Source organism: Microcaecilia unicolor, chromosome 7, assembly GCF_901765095.1.
Source record: "Microcaecilia unicolor chromosome 7, aMicUni1.1, whole genome shotgun sequence".
NCBI classification, from domain to species: Eukaryota; Metazoa; Chordata; class Amphibia; order Gymnophiona; family Siphonopidae; genus Microcaecilia; species Microcaecilia unicolor.
Window position 1 is genome coordinate 300,714,809 of NC_044037.1, and position 17,849 is coordinate 300,732,657.

The window sequence follows — 17,849 nt, forward strand, 5'->3', positions numbered from 1 at the left end:
AAAATAAGCATGTTCTAAATGCTACAGACGCCTATATATTCCTATGGCCATCTCTAGCATGTAGCACTCACTAAAAACGCTACCACGCCTTTGTAAAAGACCCCCTAACAGACTCAATTGAGACTTTTTTGGTCATTGATTAACAATACCACTGATGCTGCCACTAGGTGGTAGTACAGAGCCAGTCTATGATGTACAGGAAACTCTGCTGTTTAGCATTTAAAGTCTCTATCACAGTTTCATAGACTAGCAGTTAAGGGACTATTCTAGAGTTAACCATAGCATCAGTGTAGAGCAGAACAGAGAGTCAGAGGAAATCCCAGTTTAGAGTTTTAGCTTTAGTTGAAACTAGTTTTGCAGCCCAGCTTAGCCAGATCAAATAAGGAATACAGAGCTGATAGTCACAGAAAACTCCAGTTTAGAGATTTAGCTTTAGTTTTGTAACACAGCTTAATTTTCATAGTATAAAAGACTTTTTCCTATAGTTTTAAACCTTTAAAACTTGAACTTTCTGCCACAGCCTACAGCATTAACAGATAGCCTCTAGAAGGCACAGCAGGACCTAGCTTAGTCTTTATGCCACCCACCATCCCCAACTCCCACCCACTCCTAGCACAACTCTTCATTTATAGTCAGTTATTCTCATTAGGATAACAAGGGAGGAGCGCTCTCACAGAGTTTTAATTACACGTCATTACTTTCTAAGAAGAAAACATTAAATAGGGACCCTTCTACTAAGCCGCATAAGCGTCTATGCGTGCCTAAAGTGTGCCAAAATGGAGTTACCTCCGGCTATCTCTTGGCTCTTGCGGTAATCTCATTTTTGGTGTGCGTCCGATATGCGCATCTGAAAAAAATCATTTTTATTTTCTGACGCGTGTATTGGGCATGCGCCAAGTGGCATTTGACGCGCATAGGTCATTACCGCCGCGAGTCTTTGCTGCTGGGTCAATGGCTGGCGGTAAGGACTCGGACCCAAAATGGATGCGCGGCAATTTTCATTTTGCTGCTCATCCATTTTCGGGAAAAATTTTAAAAAGGCCTTTTTTTTTTTACAGGTGCGCTGAAAAATGATTCTGTGCGTGCCCAGAACACGCGTCTGCACTACCGAAGGCCATTTTTCAGCGCTCCTATGTAAAAGGGCCTCTAATATCCTTAGTACCTTAGCAGGTTTTAAATTATTGAAAAACTCAAAAAATACTAAGATGGAGGCAGCAGTCCAGCAGCGAGAGGAGTGCTATCTTGTAAGCAATGTACAGGAACTTTAGAATACATGCTTTATGATTGCCCTAATGTTCAATCCTTCTGGAACCTGGTCTGGTCCTTTACACTGCAACTGCTACAACTTAACCTTCCAATGTCCTATGGACGGCTGTTGCTACTATTGGAGATTCTACATGGAATGTTGCTACTATTGGAGATTCTGTTGCTACTATTGGAGATTCTACATGGAATGTTGCTATTCCACTAGCAACATTCCATTTTTAGATTGTGAACTCTTTGAGCAGGGACTGTCTTTTTCGTGTATGATGTACAGTGCTGCGTATGCCTTGTAGCGCTATAGAAGTGATAAGTAGTAGTAGTAGTAGTAATGTAGAAGCCTGCTCTTGTAGATCAGCAATGCGGCCGCGCAGGCTTGTGTTTCTGTGAGTCTGACGTCCTGCACGTACGTGCAGGACGTCAGACTCACAGAAACACAAGCCTGCGCAGCCGCGTTGCTGATCTGCAAGGGCAGGCTTCTACATGGAATGCTGCTACTATTTGAGATTCTGTTGCTACTATTGGAGATTCTATATGGAATGTTGCTACTATTGGAGATTCTGTTGCTACTATTGGAGGTTCTACATGGAATGTTGCTACTATTGGAGATTCTGTTGGTACTATTGGAGATTCTACATGGAATGTTGCTACTATTGGAGATTCTACATGGAATGTTGCTATTCCAGTAGCAACATTCCATATATAGATTGTGAGCTCTTTGAGCAGGGACTGTCTTTTTCGTGTATGATGTACAGCGCTGCGTATGCCTTGTAGCGCTATAGAAGTGATAAGTACTAGTAGTAGTAGTAGTAGTGGAACATATGATGAGGCTTTTTTTCAAAGCACATAGAGCTACAAAGTTACATAGGTTACATAACTTTTTAAGTCTATATGCCTTGAAAATGAGCACCATTACATACCTCCAATAGCAATGAAACAGAACAGGAAGGAATAATAAGATCAAATATCTTTGTACCATGTTCTTGATCCTTATGGAAATATTTTTTTCTGACTAACTTCATAAAGATTAATTTGACTTACAACATTTAGCAGCTTATTCCCAGTGATTTTTGTGTCTACACATTCATCATATTTTCAACAGTTTAATCTCTGGCCGTCGCCCAGTTAATTTCTCTCCTCCTTTCATGCAGTCTCGGTCTCTCTGGTTAATATTTGTTGTGTTGAACTTTTACTACAGTCCAGGAGCATGGAAGCCTGTCATGAAATTATTAATTCTGAATAAAAGCCCACACTTTTATATGTATTTATTTTATATTGTTTTCTGCCAATTTTCCAAACATCTTCCAGCTGTTTTAAGTGTCCGCAGCCTCTGTCTGGCCTGTTGTGGTATTGTATGCTGCTGAATATCAGATGCTGAATGCACTATTCTTTAAAAAAAAAAAAAAAAAAATTTAAGCCACGTGATATACTGAACAGGAGAAGATATGCTACTCTTGTGCTCTGTGTGCTTTCCCCCTCTAATCCACTTAATATCAACATTAGCCTGCTGAAGGAGGAGTAACATAACATAGTACATAGTAGATGAAGGCAGAAAAAAACCTGCACGGTCCATCTAGTCTGCCCAACAAGATAAACTCATATGCGCTACTTCTTGTGTATACCTTACCTTAATTTGTATCTGCCATTTTCAGGACACAGACCGTAGAAGTCTTGCCCAGGACTAGCCCCATTGTCAGGACACAGACTGTAGAAGTCTTGCCCGGAACTAGCCCCACCACCCAAACACCAGCCCCGCCTCCCAATCTCGGCTAAGCTTCTGAGGATCCATTCCTTCTGCACAGGATTCCTTTATGTTTATCCCGCGCATGCTTGAATTCCGCTACCATTTTCATCTCCACCACCTCCCGCGGCAGGGCATTCCAAGTATCTACCACTCTCTCCTTGAAAAAAATACTTCCTGACATTTTTCTTGAGTCTGCCCCCCTTCAATCTCATTTTATGTCCTCTTGTTCTACTGCCTTCGCATCTCCGGAAAAGGTCCGTTTGCGGATTAATACCTTTCAAGTATTTGAACGTCTGTATCATATCACCTGTTTCTCCTTTCCTCCAGGGTATACATGTTCAGGTCCGCAAGTCTCTCCTCATACGTCTTGTAACGCAAATCCCATACCATTCTCGTAGCTTTTCTTTGCACCGCTTCCATTTTTTTTACATCCTTAGCAAGGTACGACCTCCAGAACTGAACACAATACTCCAGGTGGGGCCTCACCAACGACTTATACAGGGGCATCAACACTTCTTTACAGTAGTTAATGTTACTGCAAGAGCCTGGAAGTCTGAGACAGTGGTGATAATGCTATTTAAATAAAGAGAAGTGGGGTAACTAAAGCCAATATGCCTGCAGGCAGTCGAGTTCCCAACTGTACCAACTAATGAATCCATGACTAGGGTTGGCCCAAGGATATCTGATGCCCTAGGTGAACCTCCAGTTGTGCACCTCTCTCCCCAGAACAGATCAAGGCTCTATCCCCCCCCCCCCAAATAGTCCTGCATCTTTTCCTTCCCACCCCCTTCACTCCAGTGCAGAATATCCCTTTCTCCTCCCATTTCCTACAATCTACGATTTCCTGTTCTCTTCATTGGATTCCCCCCCTCCCCATCATGCATTTCATCCTCCCTCATCCAGCATCTCCCTTTCCCTTCCCTACACCCCTAGGGCAAGCAGTTACACTTTCCCTCTCTACTCCCCCACCCCCAAGATGTCCAGCATCTCATGACCCCTTCTCTACTCTCCCTGTTCAACATCTGCCCTTCCCCATACCATGCCTGCTGTCACCACTACCCCTACCTCCACCCAGGTCAGAATTGCAGAAAGTCAGCATTCATCAAGCCTTGAGCAAAAGCTCACAGACAAGCACTGACTAAAGACTTCCAATCAGAGGGGATAAGACACAGCAGGGCATGATCACAGACCTGTGCTGACGGTCTCCATGCGGCTTTGACAGCAGCCCTACCCTCCTGCCAAACCAGAGCCACATCCCTCCTACTCCACCTAGTGACAGGGCTAGTGCTGTCCATGACATTGGAAGCGACTAATATGACAGTGACATCACTCAAGATAAAATCTGAAAAGAATTTACTCCAAGGACTCTACAAAGTTGAGGACTCTCAACTGGGTACACTTCACTTCTTGGGACCCAGATTGGCTGTAGCATCTTTTGTTGCCACTTCTTCTTGGCATGGAGGACAGAAGCTATGCTCCAGCCACTATTCTCAGTGCTTGGGGAAGGGGTCAGTGAAAATGGCCATAGGTCAATGAAATCTTACCCAAGGAGCAGCCTAATGGTTAGAGCTCCTGCAGACTGAGACCCAGTTTCGACGCCCAATTCAAATCTCATTCTCGTTCCCTTTGATCTTGGACCAAGTCACTGAACCCTCCATTCCCTTAGGTACAAACTTAAGTCAATTGTATAACTGCACCTTGCATGCATAAATGCAGGAAAAAGTGCCATTTGTGTGTGTACAAGCTCTAAGCACTTTCTGTAAGGGTACATATAGGTGACTCAGCTCGTAATTGTAAGGGGAGGGGCATAACCATGGCCAGATCATGGGCTGGGCATAGGCATGTCTCCCAATTATACACACAACTTCCAGAATACTTGGGCGTGTCTCCCACTTATGCACACAACTCCCAGAATACTCTAAGCTTCAGTCATTGCTTGCCACACTTCGGTGCATCCATTTACACCTGCACGCCTAAATTTAGGCATACTACATAAGTACATAAGTAATGCCACACTGAGAAAAGACCAAGCCAATCCAGGCCAAGGCACCTGGTGAGCTTCCCAAACATACAAACATTCTATACATGTTATTCCTGGAATTGTGGATTTTTCCCAAGTCCATTTAGTAGTGATTTATGGACTTGTTCTTTAGGAAACCGTCTAACCCCTTTTTAAACTCTGCTAAGCTAATGGCCTTCACCATGTTCTCCGGCAACAAATTCCAGAGTTTAATTATGCGTTGGGTGAAGAAAACTTTTCTCCGATTTGTTTTAAATTTACTACACTGTAGTTTCATCGCATGTCCCCTAGTCCTAGTATTTTTGGAAAGCGTGAACAGATGCTTCACATCCACCTGTTCCACTCCACTCAATATTTTATATACCTCTATCATGTCTCCCCTCAGCTGTCTCTTCGCCAAGCTGAAAAGCCCTAGCCTCCTTAGTCCTTCTCCATAGGGAAGTCGTCTCATCCCCACTATCATTTTAGTCGCCCTTCGCTGCACCTTTTCCAATTCTACTATATCTTTCTTGAGATGCGGCGACCAGAATTGATCACAATACTCAAGGTGCGGTCGCACCATGGAGCAATACAACGGCATTATAACATCCTCACACCTGTTTTCCATAACTTTCCTAATAATACCCAACATTCTATTCGCTTTCCTAGCTGCAGCAGCACACTGAGCAGAAGGTTTCAGTGTATTATCGACGACGACACCCAGATCCTTTTCTTGGTCCGTAACTCCTAATGTGGAACCTTGCATGACATAGCTATAATTTGGGTTCTTTTTTCCCACATGCATCACCTTGCACTTACTCACATTAAATGTCATCTGCCATTTAGCCGCCCAGTCTCCCAGTCTCGTAAGGTCCTTCTGTAATTTTTCACAATCCTCTCGCGAGTTAACGACTTTGAATAACTTTGTGTCATCAGCAAATTTAATTTCCTCGCTAGTTACTCCCATCTGTAAATCATTTATAAATATATTAAAAAGCAGCGGTCCTAGCACAGACCCCTGAGGAACCCAACTAACTAGTATTCTATAATGGAATCTGAGCACCTAGATGTAACAATAGAACAGGCGCTGCCCACACTGCCCAAACGCGAGAGATCAAGTTATGGAATTGTCCCCTATGACTCTAAGCCCTCTGGGGGGGGGGGGGGGGGGGGCAGGAAAATATCTATCGTATCTGAATGTAACTTACCTTGAGTTACTAAATGTAAAATCCCTCCTCTTCCCCGTCCCCTTCAAGGGAGAGGTTCTGTACCGTGCTTAAGACGTTCTGGAATAACAGTCAACAGCCAGAGACCATAGGCGGCTTGTCATTAGTTCTATAGGGGATCAGGTCCATAGGCATGCTATAGGAGTGAAAGGGATGAAAACTGCCCCCCCATTGGCCAGTGCTTCTTACTTGCACCTTTCACAGCTACCATAGTGGATCTTTCTCCTCGATGGTTTGATCAGTCCACTACAGTACAGTCTCGATTGTCCAACTTTCACTAATCCGACCATCTGGCATATCCGACACACCCTCCCAGTGACAACATCGCATTCCTTTCTAGTAACAATCTTTGTTTTAGAACAAGTTTTGAAAATCAGGAACTCTATGCTTTTATTTATGCATTATTTGAGGGGTTTATGCAGTGTTTTCTGTCTTATGTGACTTTTTTATATATCCGACAACAGATCGGTCCAGTCTACATCGGATAATCGAGACTGTACTGTATTTGAACGTCACATGGTCAAAACATCTACTCAGCACCTTGCCCCTTCCTGTAAACTGGAAACAGTTCTTTTAGAGGCCATATCATTTTGGGTCTGGCTTTTTTAATGGTGGCACGTCCGTGGAGGATCCTGGACTCTGAGTAATGCTTGACTGTTCCAGAATGATCCACTGCAGTCAATGAATGTGTTTGGATGGATTTTCCCATCTGCCAATCACAAAACTGCTTCTAAGTGGAATATTTGATGACCGGGTCATCTGGACTAAATACAGGATACATGAGATGAGGTTTCATACAATTTTATCTGGGGCAACGGAGGGTTAAGTGACTTTACCCAGAATCACAAGGAGCTGCAGCAGGAATCGATTCCAGTTCCCCAGGACCAAAGTCCGCTGCACTAACCACTAGGCTACTCCTCTGATATATTTCATTGTGAACTTCTACCAAGCACATCACTGGTAATGAAACATAAATCCCAGACAAGCTTTTTAAGGTACCGCTCTGCTCCATCTTCTCAGTTTCTCCCCTCCTCTTCTGCCTGGTCCTATCCGCAGGTTGCGTAACAGTTCATTGAGAAATGGTACTTTGATAAGATCCAGTCCTCCCTCCATGGTGGCAGGATTCCGGGGGGGAGGGGGAATCCTAGTCCACTGCCTTCACCTCCTAGTGTCTCAAAACTCTCAGCATGCATCCACTTCAGGACTGGAAATACTCCAGTTCATCAACACTTCAAATGATGCACCGCCTTTTAAAGGTCCAGCCACAAGGCAAACAAATGAAACTTGTTCACGAAAGGTAGTCCACTGTCAAAATCTTTCTTAATTTTCCCCAAACAACTGCTGGCCATTGATGTTGTGCTACCTCAGCTAACACTGCTGGTGCAGGTTGCAGCAACATAGAGGACAGATGATGCTGGTCAGTCTTTTTTTACAGCTTCTTCGCATACATGGTGAACTACTACTACTACTTAACATTTCTAAAGCGCTACTAGGGTTTCGCAGCGCTGTACAATTTCACAAAGAGAGACAGTCCCTGCTCAAAGAGCTTACAATCTAATAGATAAGAGTGAGACAAATATAGGACAATCAAGCCATTGTGACATCACTGATGAGGTTGGCTCTTAGGCATTGGTGGAATGAGGCATTATGACATCACAATCTCAGCTCTGGTTAAATCACTGCTATATGTAATACTACTACTACTACTTAACATTTCTAGAGCGCTACTAGGGTTACGCAGCGCTGTACAATTTAACATAGAAGGACAGTCCCTGCTCAAAGGAGCTTACAATCTAAAGGACAAAATGTGCAGTCAATCAATTTGGGGCAGTCTAGATTTCTTGACTGAACTATGGCCCTACCTAGGCCAACAGCTTTGGGAACTGTTCAGAGGTGTCTCACTCCGTGTCCAATGGGCCTTGGGCCTAGCTGAAAAGTGTCCAGTTTTGGTAGCCCAGCTTCACTCCTGACAACTGTCGCCCCTCTGCCTCTCTCTATGATGGTCTCATTCTCATTTGTGGACCTCGCGCCCTGCAGATTCGGCATCTCCACTGAACTCTCGGTGGAACTTAGAGGCTTCCTTTGACTCGAATAAATCCTCCTTGTACTTGGTAGTTGAATCGGCACTGGGAATATCTGATTCGGCTTACTGTCCTACCTCCTTTTACCAACAGGACCACTTTGGATTTTAGTTAGTACATAAGTATGGGACAGACTGAAGGTCCATCAAGCCCAGCATCCTGTTTCCAACAGTGGCCAATCCAGGTTACAGTACCTGGCAAGATATCAAAACAGTACAATACATTTTATGCTGCTTATCCTAGAAATAAGCAGTGGATTTTCCCCAAGTCCATTTTAATAATGGTCTATGGACTTTTCCTTTAGAAAGCCATCCAAACCTTTTTTAAACCCCGCTAACTGCTCTCTCTCCCTCACACTCTCTCTCTCCCTCTCTTGTTGGCAAAGTCTGTTTGGTTTGGCTCATTCTATAGAAGCAGACTCGGTTGACATTGTGGCTCTCAAAAGTCTACTTTGCTTGTGTGGCTGCTCAGAATTTCCCTCGTGGTTAGCACAGAGCCCTCCTTGCAATGGCATCATTCCTCCAGGACACAGCTTAAATGCACAGCCCTCCACACCTGCTCTAGTGCTCTCCGATTGGGTGAGCAAGACCTTGTTGTAGATGTCACACCTTTTTGACATCCATTTCAGCACAAACGGCATCCTTAGGCCCGCCACCAGCAGAAATCTTCCCCACATTTGAATTTTAGAAAAGAGACCTGCAGATGTGTCTTGAAACCTTGCGTATGTTATTATCACCGAAAACTTACATAAGTACATAAGCATCGCCATGCTGGGACAGACCAAAGGTCCATCGAACCCAGCACCCTGTCACTGACAGCGGCCAAAAGAACAAGCATTTTGTCCCGCCCATCCTAGAAATACTGTATTATTCCCTCGTCCATTCAATAACATTCTATGGCTTTTTCCTCCAAGAAGCCGTCCAACCCTTTTTTTGAAGTCCGCTAAGTTAACCGCCTTAACCACCTTTTCCAGCAGCGAATTCCAGAGTTTAACTACGCGTTGAGTGAAGAAAAATTTCCTCCGATTCGGTTTAAATTTACCACACTGCAGCTTCATCGCATGCCCCCTTGTCCTAGTATTTTTGGAAAGCGTAAACAGACGCTCCACATCGACCCGTTCCATTCCACTCATTATCTTTTAGACCTCTATCATATCTCCCCTCAGCCGCCTTTTCTCCAAGCTGAAGAGCCCCAGCCTCTTCAGCCTATCCTGACAGGGAAGCCGTCCCATCCCCTGTATCATCTTTGTCACCCTTCTCTGCACCCTTTCCAATTCCACTATGTCTTTTTTGAGGTGCGGCGACCAGAATTGAACACAATACTCGAGGTGCGGTCGCACCATGGAGCGATACAACGGCAGAATAATATCCTTATTTTTGTTTTCAATCCCTTTCCTAATGATACCCAACATTTGTTTTCCTAGCCGCCGCAGCACATTGAGCAGAAGTTTTCAACGTATCATCAACGACGACACCTAGATCCCTTTCTCGGTCCGTGACTCCCAACCCTGAACTTCTTGTAAGGATTTGATAAAATGTATCAGATGATATGGCTGCCCTGCTTCAGTAGCCATTTCTTCACGGGGGTGGGGGGGGGGGGGGGGCGGAATAGGCAGAATCTGTTGGCACCTATAAACTCTGAAACCAATTTTATGTGAAGCAACAAAAATGTAATAATTCATTTCCCTTAGGTAACTTTTATTTGTACAGAAAAATAATGTTGCTGAGGCAGCAAATTGAATTAAAATAACATTCCTCATGGAACAACACTGCCCTCTGCAGTCCAAGTCATAAACTCAGATACAGATTGATCACCAAGAATCCTGACAAACGTATGCTTCGGGATTAATACAGCTATATAGCCTGCTTCGATACAATATAAAAGGCATTTAACCAGCTCAGCAAAATACAGACAGGCTCCCAGTCTACCAGAACTCGCCTTGGTCTTCAAAGCCTGCACATCTGCTTCAAATTAGTCTCTCTTCTGTACTGCCCAAAATATGTAGAAATAGTTCTTGCTAGGTCTGAGGGTAAGGATTGTCGCCCAGTGCAGAGAATCCAGGAGTCTGGCCTTGTTTATTTATAGCCATCTAAGATCAAGTAAATATGTATTTACCCAGATGTGGTTATTAGTCACATCTGGCTACGATACTGGAGCCACAGGGAAGGTCCTCGATATTGTGGCTAGCAGTGATACATCTGCTGGGCTGGAGCAGCCTGGACTTTTTAGATAGGGGGATGGGCAGGGCATCCCCAAAGGCAGTGCTGCAGCATGCAGACATTTGATATGCAAATAGGCACTGTACCTGCAGGTTAATTTCCTCTTCAGTTATGCTTTACTGTATCAGGAAACCCCCTAAAGTAAACGCCCAGCATGCTGTATAGACACACCTCAAATTTTAAGAGCTTGCTTCTCACTCACACACCTTTCCCAGTTTCAGAGCCCAGTGTAGTGTGTCTGCACACCTGAGGGCCAGGGAGCTTCTCTCTCACACACATATCTTTCCCAGTATCAGAGCCCGGTGCAGTCTGTGTGCAGACCTCAGAAGCAAGGGGCTTCTCTCTCACTCACACTCCATTCTCAGTATCAGAGCTCAGTGCAGTGTGTCTGCACACCTCTGAGGTAGGGACTGAGCTCTCCCTAGCTCCAATCCCCTGCTCCCGGGCTGGGTCTCTCCTCTGCCGACCCGTAGCACACAGAATCCCAGTTGTCACTTTAAGGAGCCACAACCCTCCTTTACATCCAAGGGTCAAACGCCTCACTTAGGATTCCCCTTTCCTCCTCCCGGTCTCATGGCAGGGGACCATCAGGTAACCAAAGATGAATTATTTCTGAGTTGGCTCCCCTGGAACCTCAATTCATGTCTTCTACTACCTTCCCATGATCTGTGGAAAAGATTTATAATATTTGAATGTTTTTTTTTTTTATCTCCCCTATCCCTCCTGTCCAGGATATACATCTTCAGGTCATCAAGTCTCTTCTCATACATCTTGTGACGTAAACCCCCTTACCATTTCTGTTGCTGTGCTCTGAACCACTTCAAGTCTTTTTACATTCTTAGTGAGATACAGCCTCCAAAACTGAACACAATACTCCAAGTGGGGTCTCACCAATGACTTGTTCAGGGGCATCAACACCTCCTTTCTTCTGCTGGTTATAACCCTCTCGATGCATAAGAACATAAGAATAACCATACTGGGTCAGACCAATGGTTCATCTAGCCTAGTATCCTGTTTCCAACAGTGGCCAATCCGGGTTACAAGTACCTGAGAGAATCCAAAAGAGTAGCTTCATCAGGGGATTATCAATGCTTGTTTTTGATAGAGTGCCTCCACTGCTTACGTTGTGCTATCTCCATAGGGGTAAGCTGGGGTGGGGCAGTAGCCCTTAACTGTTGCAGGTGCTAATGATGAATTGGTCTCCAAGCTCCCACTGCCATGACTGCCCTACCTTTTGCCCCCCTCCCCTCTTCGTAAAAAAAATCCTGACCAAGCTACGCCAATGGTCATTTCAGCTGTAGCAGCACCCAACCCAGAAGAAAATGACAGTACCAGAATGAAGAATGTATGCAATCCTAAACCACTTATCCCAGGTAAAGGCACTTAATAAAAACATAAGCGTTGCCATACTAGGACAGATCGAAAGTCCATCAAGCCCAGTATCCTGTTTACAATAGTGGCCAATATCCAAAACACAGAAGAAACCAGTCTTCGCAAAAAACAGTAACCAAAAACAGCGAAGATGACACAAAAAAAGGAAAAGAAAATAATAATAATAATTAAAAAAAAAATCAAAAACAGACGACACAAAAATAATGATAAAACTATGGATTTATTAAGGTGGTATGACTCGACACAGCTGTGTTTCGGCCCAACTGGCCTGCGTCAGGAGTCTAAATAAAACAAATACATTTAAAACATATCAATTTGAAACAACATTAATATACAATAGAAAACAATAAAAAACAGATGAGCTACAACCATCAATACATTGTGTTTTGTAGATACAATTTTAAGAATAATTTTAAGAATGGACAAAAGAGAAGAAAAATGGAAGAATCAAGAAAAATGAAAAATATGTATTGTAGCTCATCTGTTTTTTATTGTTTTCTATTGTATATTAATGTTGTTTCAAATTGATATGTTTTAAATTTATTTGTTTTATTTAGACTCCTGACGCAGCTGTGTCGAGTCATACCACCTTAATAAATCCATAGTTTTATCATTATTTTTGTGTCGTCTGTTTTTGTTTGTTTTTTTTTTTATTATTATTTTTTTTTCTTTTCCTTTTTTTGTGTCATCTTCGCTGTTTTTGGTTACAATAGTGGCCAATCCAGGTCAAAAGTACCTGGCAAAGATCACAGAATAGTAAAACAGATTTTATGCTGTTTATCCTAAAAATACACTGTGGCTATTCCAAGTCCATCTTAATAATAGCTTATGGACTTTTCTTTTAGGAAATGATCCAAACCTTTTTTAAACCCTGCTAAGCTAACTGCTTTTACCCATTTTCATTGGTGGGGGGGAGTATTCTCACTTGCCCCGCAAACTGTAATGTTTGTGAATTTTCTTCCATTTCCTTACTGTATTTGGGGTGGAAGATGAAACAATCCCCTCTCCCTTATCTCCCCCCCCCCCCCCCCACCACCACCACCACCGTTGGCCCTAACTCAGTATTTGTTTTCTGAAAATTTCCATTGTTCCAAACTTTCTTCTTCCTACAGGCCAGTCGAGCAGAGCAGTGAGCTGTCTTTAGTTAAGTCTCATGTGCACAGAGGAAACAGTATTCAAGGCCTGCCAACCCACCACAGAACAACATGGCTTTTGTCTGTAGAAAAAAAACTGAAAATTAAGCACTGAAGCATCAATCAAATGAGATCAGAGCAGTGCAATTTCCTCAACCAAAATAAATCTGCATATCGGTTCCTTATGTGGATTCAATAATCAGTCGCCATCCATACTTATTTTGGCTTGGGAGCAGAGGCACTTTTTACATTTTTATTTAAGCCTAAAGATGAAAATTAAGCTATAAGGTGTAATTTCCAAGAGGAACCATAAATCATAATGTCCCCGGAGAGATGGCTCGAGTGAAAGCCATTATGGCAATTTGCATATTTGTGAAAAAAAATGTCTATAGTTTACATAACTGTGAAATCTCATGGGAGAGCAAAAACATTTTTCAGCTATAATGACAGTGCAAACGGATTTTGAGTTATAGCTTCAATTACAACTTGTCTCAGAATTTCCTGACTTTTGTGTATTTACAAGTGTAACACATTCTGCCCAAGATTTTAGATTGAACATACTGAGGGCACTGTTCAGCAGTGCCCCAGCTGCATACTTTTAAAGAGACTTTGAGGGGCATAATCGAACGCGAACGCCATGGGCGTCTATGTCCGAGAACGGGTACGTGAAGGGGCAGGTCAGACTGTATTTTTAAAAAATGGCCGTCCATCTTTTTTTCGATAATACGGTTTGTGCCGGGCAAATGCATCGGATTTGTGCGGATTTGAGCTGGGCGGTTTCGTTTTCTAGTGATAATGGAAACTGAAGGCGCCCAGCTCAAAAATGAACAAATCCAAGGCATTGAGTCGTGGGAGGGGCCAGGATTCGTAGTGCACTGGTCCCCCTCACATGCCAGGACACCAACCGGGCACCCTAGGGGCACTTGTAAAAAGTAAAAAAAAAATTTAAATACCTCCCAAGTCCATAGCTCCCACTCCTTGGGTGCTGAGCCCCTCAAATCCCCCCCCCCCAAACCCACTGCCCACAACTCTACACCATTACCATAGCCCTTATGGCTGAAGGGGGGCACCTATATGTGGGTACAGTGGGTTCTGGGGGCGGTTTGGAGGGCTCCCATTTACCACCACAAGTGTAACAGGTAGGGGGGGTAGGCCTGGGTCCACCTGGGTGAAGTCCACTGCACCCACTAACAACTGCTCCAGGGACCTGCATACTGCTGTGATGGAGCTGGGTATGGCATTTGAGGGTGGCATACAGGCTGGAAAAAAAAATTCTTAAAGTTTGTTATTTTATGGTGGGAGGGGGTTAGTGACCACTGGGGGAGTCAGGGGTGATCATCCCTGATTCCTTCTGGTGGTCACATTTAGGGTACTTGTTCATGAAAAAAAAGGGTCCAAAAAAATGACCCAAATTCGCGGTAAAAATGCCTTTCTTTTTTCGATTATCGGCCGAGAGCGCCCATCTCTCCTCGGCCGATAACCACGCCCCAGTCCCGCCTTCACCACGCCTCCGACGCGCCCCAGTCAACTTTGCCCGTTTCTGCGACAGATTGCAGTTGAAGACACCCAAAATCGGCTTTCGATTATACCAATTTGGGCGCCCACGGGAGAAAGGCGCCTATCTCCTGATTTGGGTCGAAATCTGGGCGCCCATCACTTTCGAAAATAAGGCGGATAAGAACATAAGAATAACCATACTGGGTCAGACCTATGGTCCATCTAGCCTAGTATCCTGCTTCCAACAGTGGCCAATCCAAGCCACAAGTACTTGGCAGAGTTCCAAAGAGTAGCAACATTCCAGGTAGAACCCCAAAGAGTAGCAACGTTCCATGATACCATTCCCGGGGCAAGCAGTGGCTTCATCCATGTCCATCTCAATAACAGACTATAGACTTTTCATCCAGGAACTTGTCCAAAACGTTTTTTAAACCCAGATACACTAACCGGCAATGAGTTCCAGAGCTTAACTATTCTTTGAGTGAAATACTATTTCCTCCTATTTGTTTTAAAAGTATTTCCATGCAATTTCATTGAGTGTCCCCTGGTCTTTCTACTTTTTGAATGAGTGAAAAATTGATTCACCTCCACCCGCTCCACACCACTCAGGATTTTGCAGACCTCTATCATATCCCCCCTCGGCCGTCTCTTTTCCAAGCTGAAGAGCCCTAACTTCTTTAGCCTTTCCTCATATGGGAGCAGTTCTATCCCCTCTATCATTTTGGTTACTCTTCCTTAAATCTTTTCTAATTCTGCTATATCTTTTTTGACATACGGTGACTAGAATTGAACATAATACTCAATGAGAGGTCACACCGTGGAGAGATACAGAGGTATTATAATATTTTTGGTCACCATAAACTGGCAGAAGATTTCAGTATATTGCCTATAATGACACCTATGTCTTTTTATTGAATGCTGATTCCTACGTAAGTACATAAGTATTGCCATACTGGGAAAGACCAAAGGTCCATCAAGCCTAGCATCCTGTTTCCAACAGTGGCCAATCCAGGTCACAAATACCTGGCAAGTCATTTAATAATGGTCTTCTCTCAGGGTCGCCCAAATCGGCATAATCGAAAGCCGATTTTGGGCCCCCACAACTGCTTCCCGTCACGGGGATGACCAAAGTTCCCGGAGTCGTGTCAGAGGCTTAGCGAAGGCGGGACTGGGGCATGCCTAACAGATGGGCGTCCTCGAGCGATAATAGAAAAAAGAAGAGCATCCCTGAGGAGCACTTGGGTGACTTTACTTGGTCCATTTTTTCTTACGACCAAGCCTCAAAAAGGTGCCTGAACTGACCAGATGACCACCAGAGGGAATCGGGGATGACTTCCCCTGACTCTCCCAGTGGTCACTAACCCCCTCCCACCCTGAAAAAAACAACTTTAAAAACTATTTTTGCCAGCCTGAAATGTCATACTCAGGTCCATCACAGCAGTATGCAGGTCCCTGGGAGGGGAGGTATGTGTGTGTCAGTGGAGGCATAGCGAAGGCGTGGACACCCTTCTTTCAAACATTTTGGACGTCCTGAACTGCCCCCTCCACTCACACACACAGGGATGGCCAAATTTCAAGGGAGTGGAGAGGAGTGGCCTAGTGTTTAGAGCACTTGTCTTGCAATCCAGAGGTGGCCAGTTCAAATCCCACTGCTGCTACTTGTGATCCAAAATCCAAATAAATAAAGGGGATGTCAAAGGCATAGCAAAGGCATGGATGTCCTTCTCACAGAAACATCCACATTTTGGACCTCCTCAAGTTCCTTCACAGGGATGGAGGCATAGCGAAAGACATCCTTCATCCATACTAAAAAAAAAAAAAAAAAAAAAAAAAAGACGTCCCTGATGAGCACTTGGACGTTTTCACCTGGACTTGTGTTTTTCTAAGGTTGTAGATGGCTATTATACATGCAGCTTGTCTGCATGTATGAAGCCGTCTTTGGCATGCGCAGAGCAGCCATGCATAATGCTTGGCTGCTCTGCACAGGCTTTCCTCCTTAGGAAGGAAATCGTGTGCAAATGAGCTAACAGCGAGCAGCTCATTTGCATGCAATTTCCTGCATGCATGCCCATTCCTTTCCGAATCGCTAAGGGATCGGCTTTTTCCATTCAGTTAGTGCACCTGGCTGAAGGTAAGGGAGCTATGTACCTGGGAGCAATTTCTGAAGTCCACAGCAGTGCCCCCTAGGGTGCCCGGTTGGTGTCCTGGCATGTCAGGGGGACCAGTACACTACGAATGCTGGCTCCTCCCACAACTAAATGGCTTGGATTTGGTCGTTTCTGAGATGGGCGTCATCGCTTTCCATTATCGCTGAAAATCAGAAACAACCAAGTCCTGGGGACGACCATCTCTAAGGTCGACCTAAATTTGCTGATTTGGGCGTCCCTGGCCGTGTTATCGAAATGAAAGATGGACGCCCATCTTGTTACGATAATAGGGGTTTCCCCGCCTCTTGCTGGAGCCGTGCTGTGAGGACATCTCCAGGAAAACTTGGGTGTCCCTTTCAATTATGCCCCTCCCAGTCTCTTAAGGTCCTCTTGTCATTTTTCACAATCCTCCCGTGATTTAACGACTTTGAATAACTTTGTGTCATCAGCAAATTTAATTACCTCACTAGTTACTCCCATCTCTAGATCATTTATAAATATGTTAAAAAGCAGCAGTCCCAGCACAGACCCCTGCTTTTTTGCCGTTCATATGTTGGATGTTCTAGTTTGTAAAATGACTGGTCATGCTAGATGTCCTCCGCACATGGATGTATTTCCTGTTGGAAAATACATGGGAGACGAATGTCTGTTTTGGTCATTATGAGCTGGACGTCTCTATTCTGACTTAGATGGCCCTTCAAAAATGCCCCTCCATGTAATTAATCTTCTCTAATCTAATGTATTTATATATAATTTTGTTGTTATGATGTAACTTGGGCTTCCTTTTGCATTTTCTTTTTTCTTTGCCCTTTTTACTTTTACTCATTTTGTAAATGGCTTCGATAATTGTATTCACGGGTGGTATATCAAGTAAAGAGAACCAATGACTAATGACTAATTGCAGCTTTAACTAAGGGGTTTAAAGAGGTTAAGGAGCCTGAAGCAGACAGGGTGAAGGAAAGGGTGCCAACACTTTCCCCACATGAATCTCCCAAATTGCCACTCACCCCCATCTCTTGCAACACATCCATATGCTCCTGCACTGCTCCCCTTATAAGAGAATCACTGCCCTTTGCTCCTTCCCCCAGTGTTTTACCTCCAATAGTTTCCTGATTCCCAAGCAACCTCTCCCTCCACTCTCTATTTCAGTC

At 44.1% G+C, this 17,849-nt stretch overlaps 1 long non-coding RNA gene across 1 annotated transcript in view; it reads right to left on the minus strand.

Annotated features, from left to right (window-relative positions):
* LOC115473761 overlaps window positions 1-17,849 on the minus strand; it is a 1,161,257-nt gene that overhangs the window by 446,927 nt on the left and 696,481 nt on the right. The gene's annotated exons all lie outside the window — the stretch shown is intronic.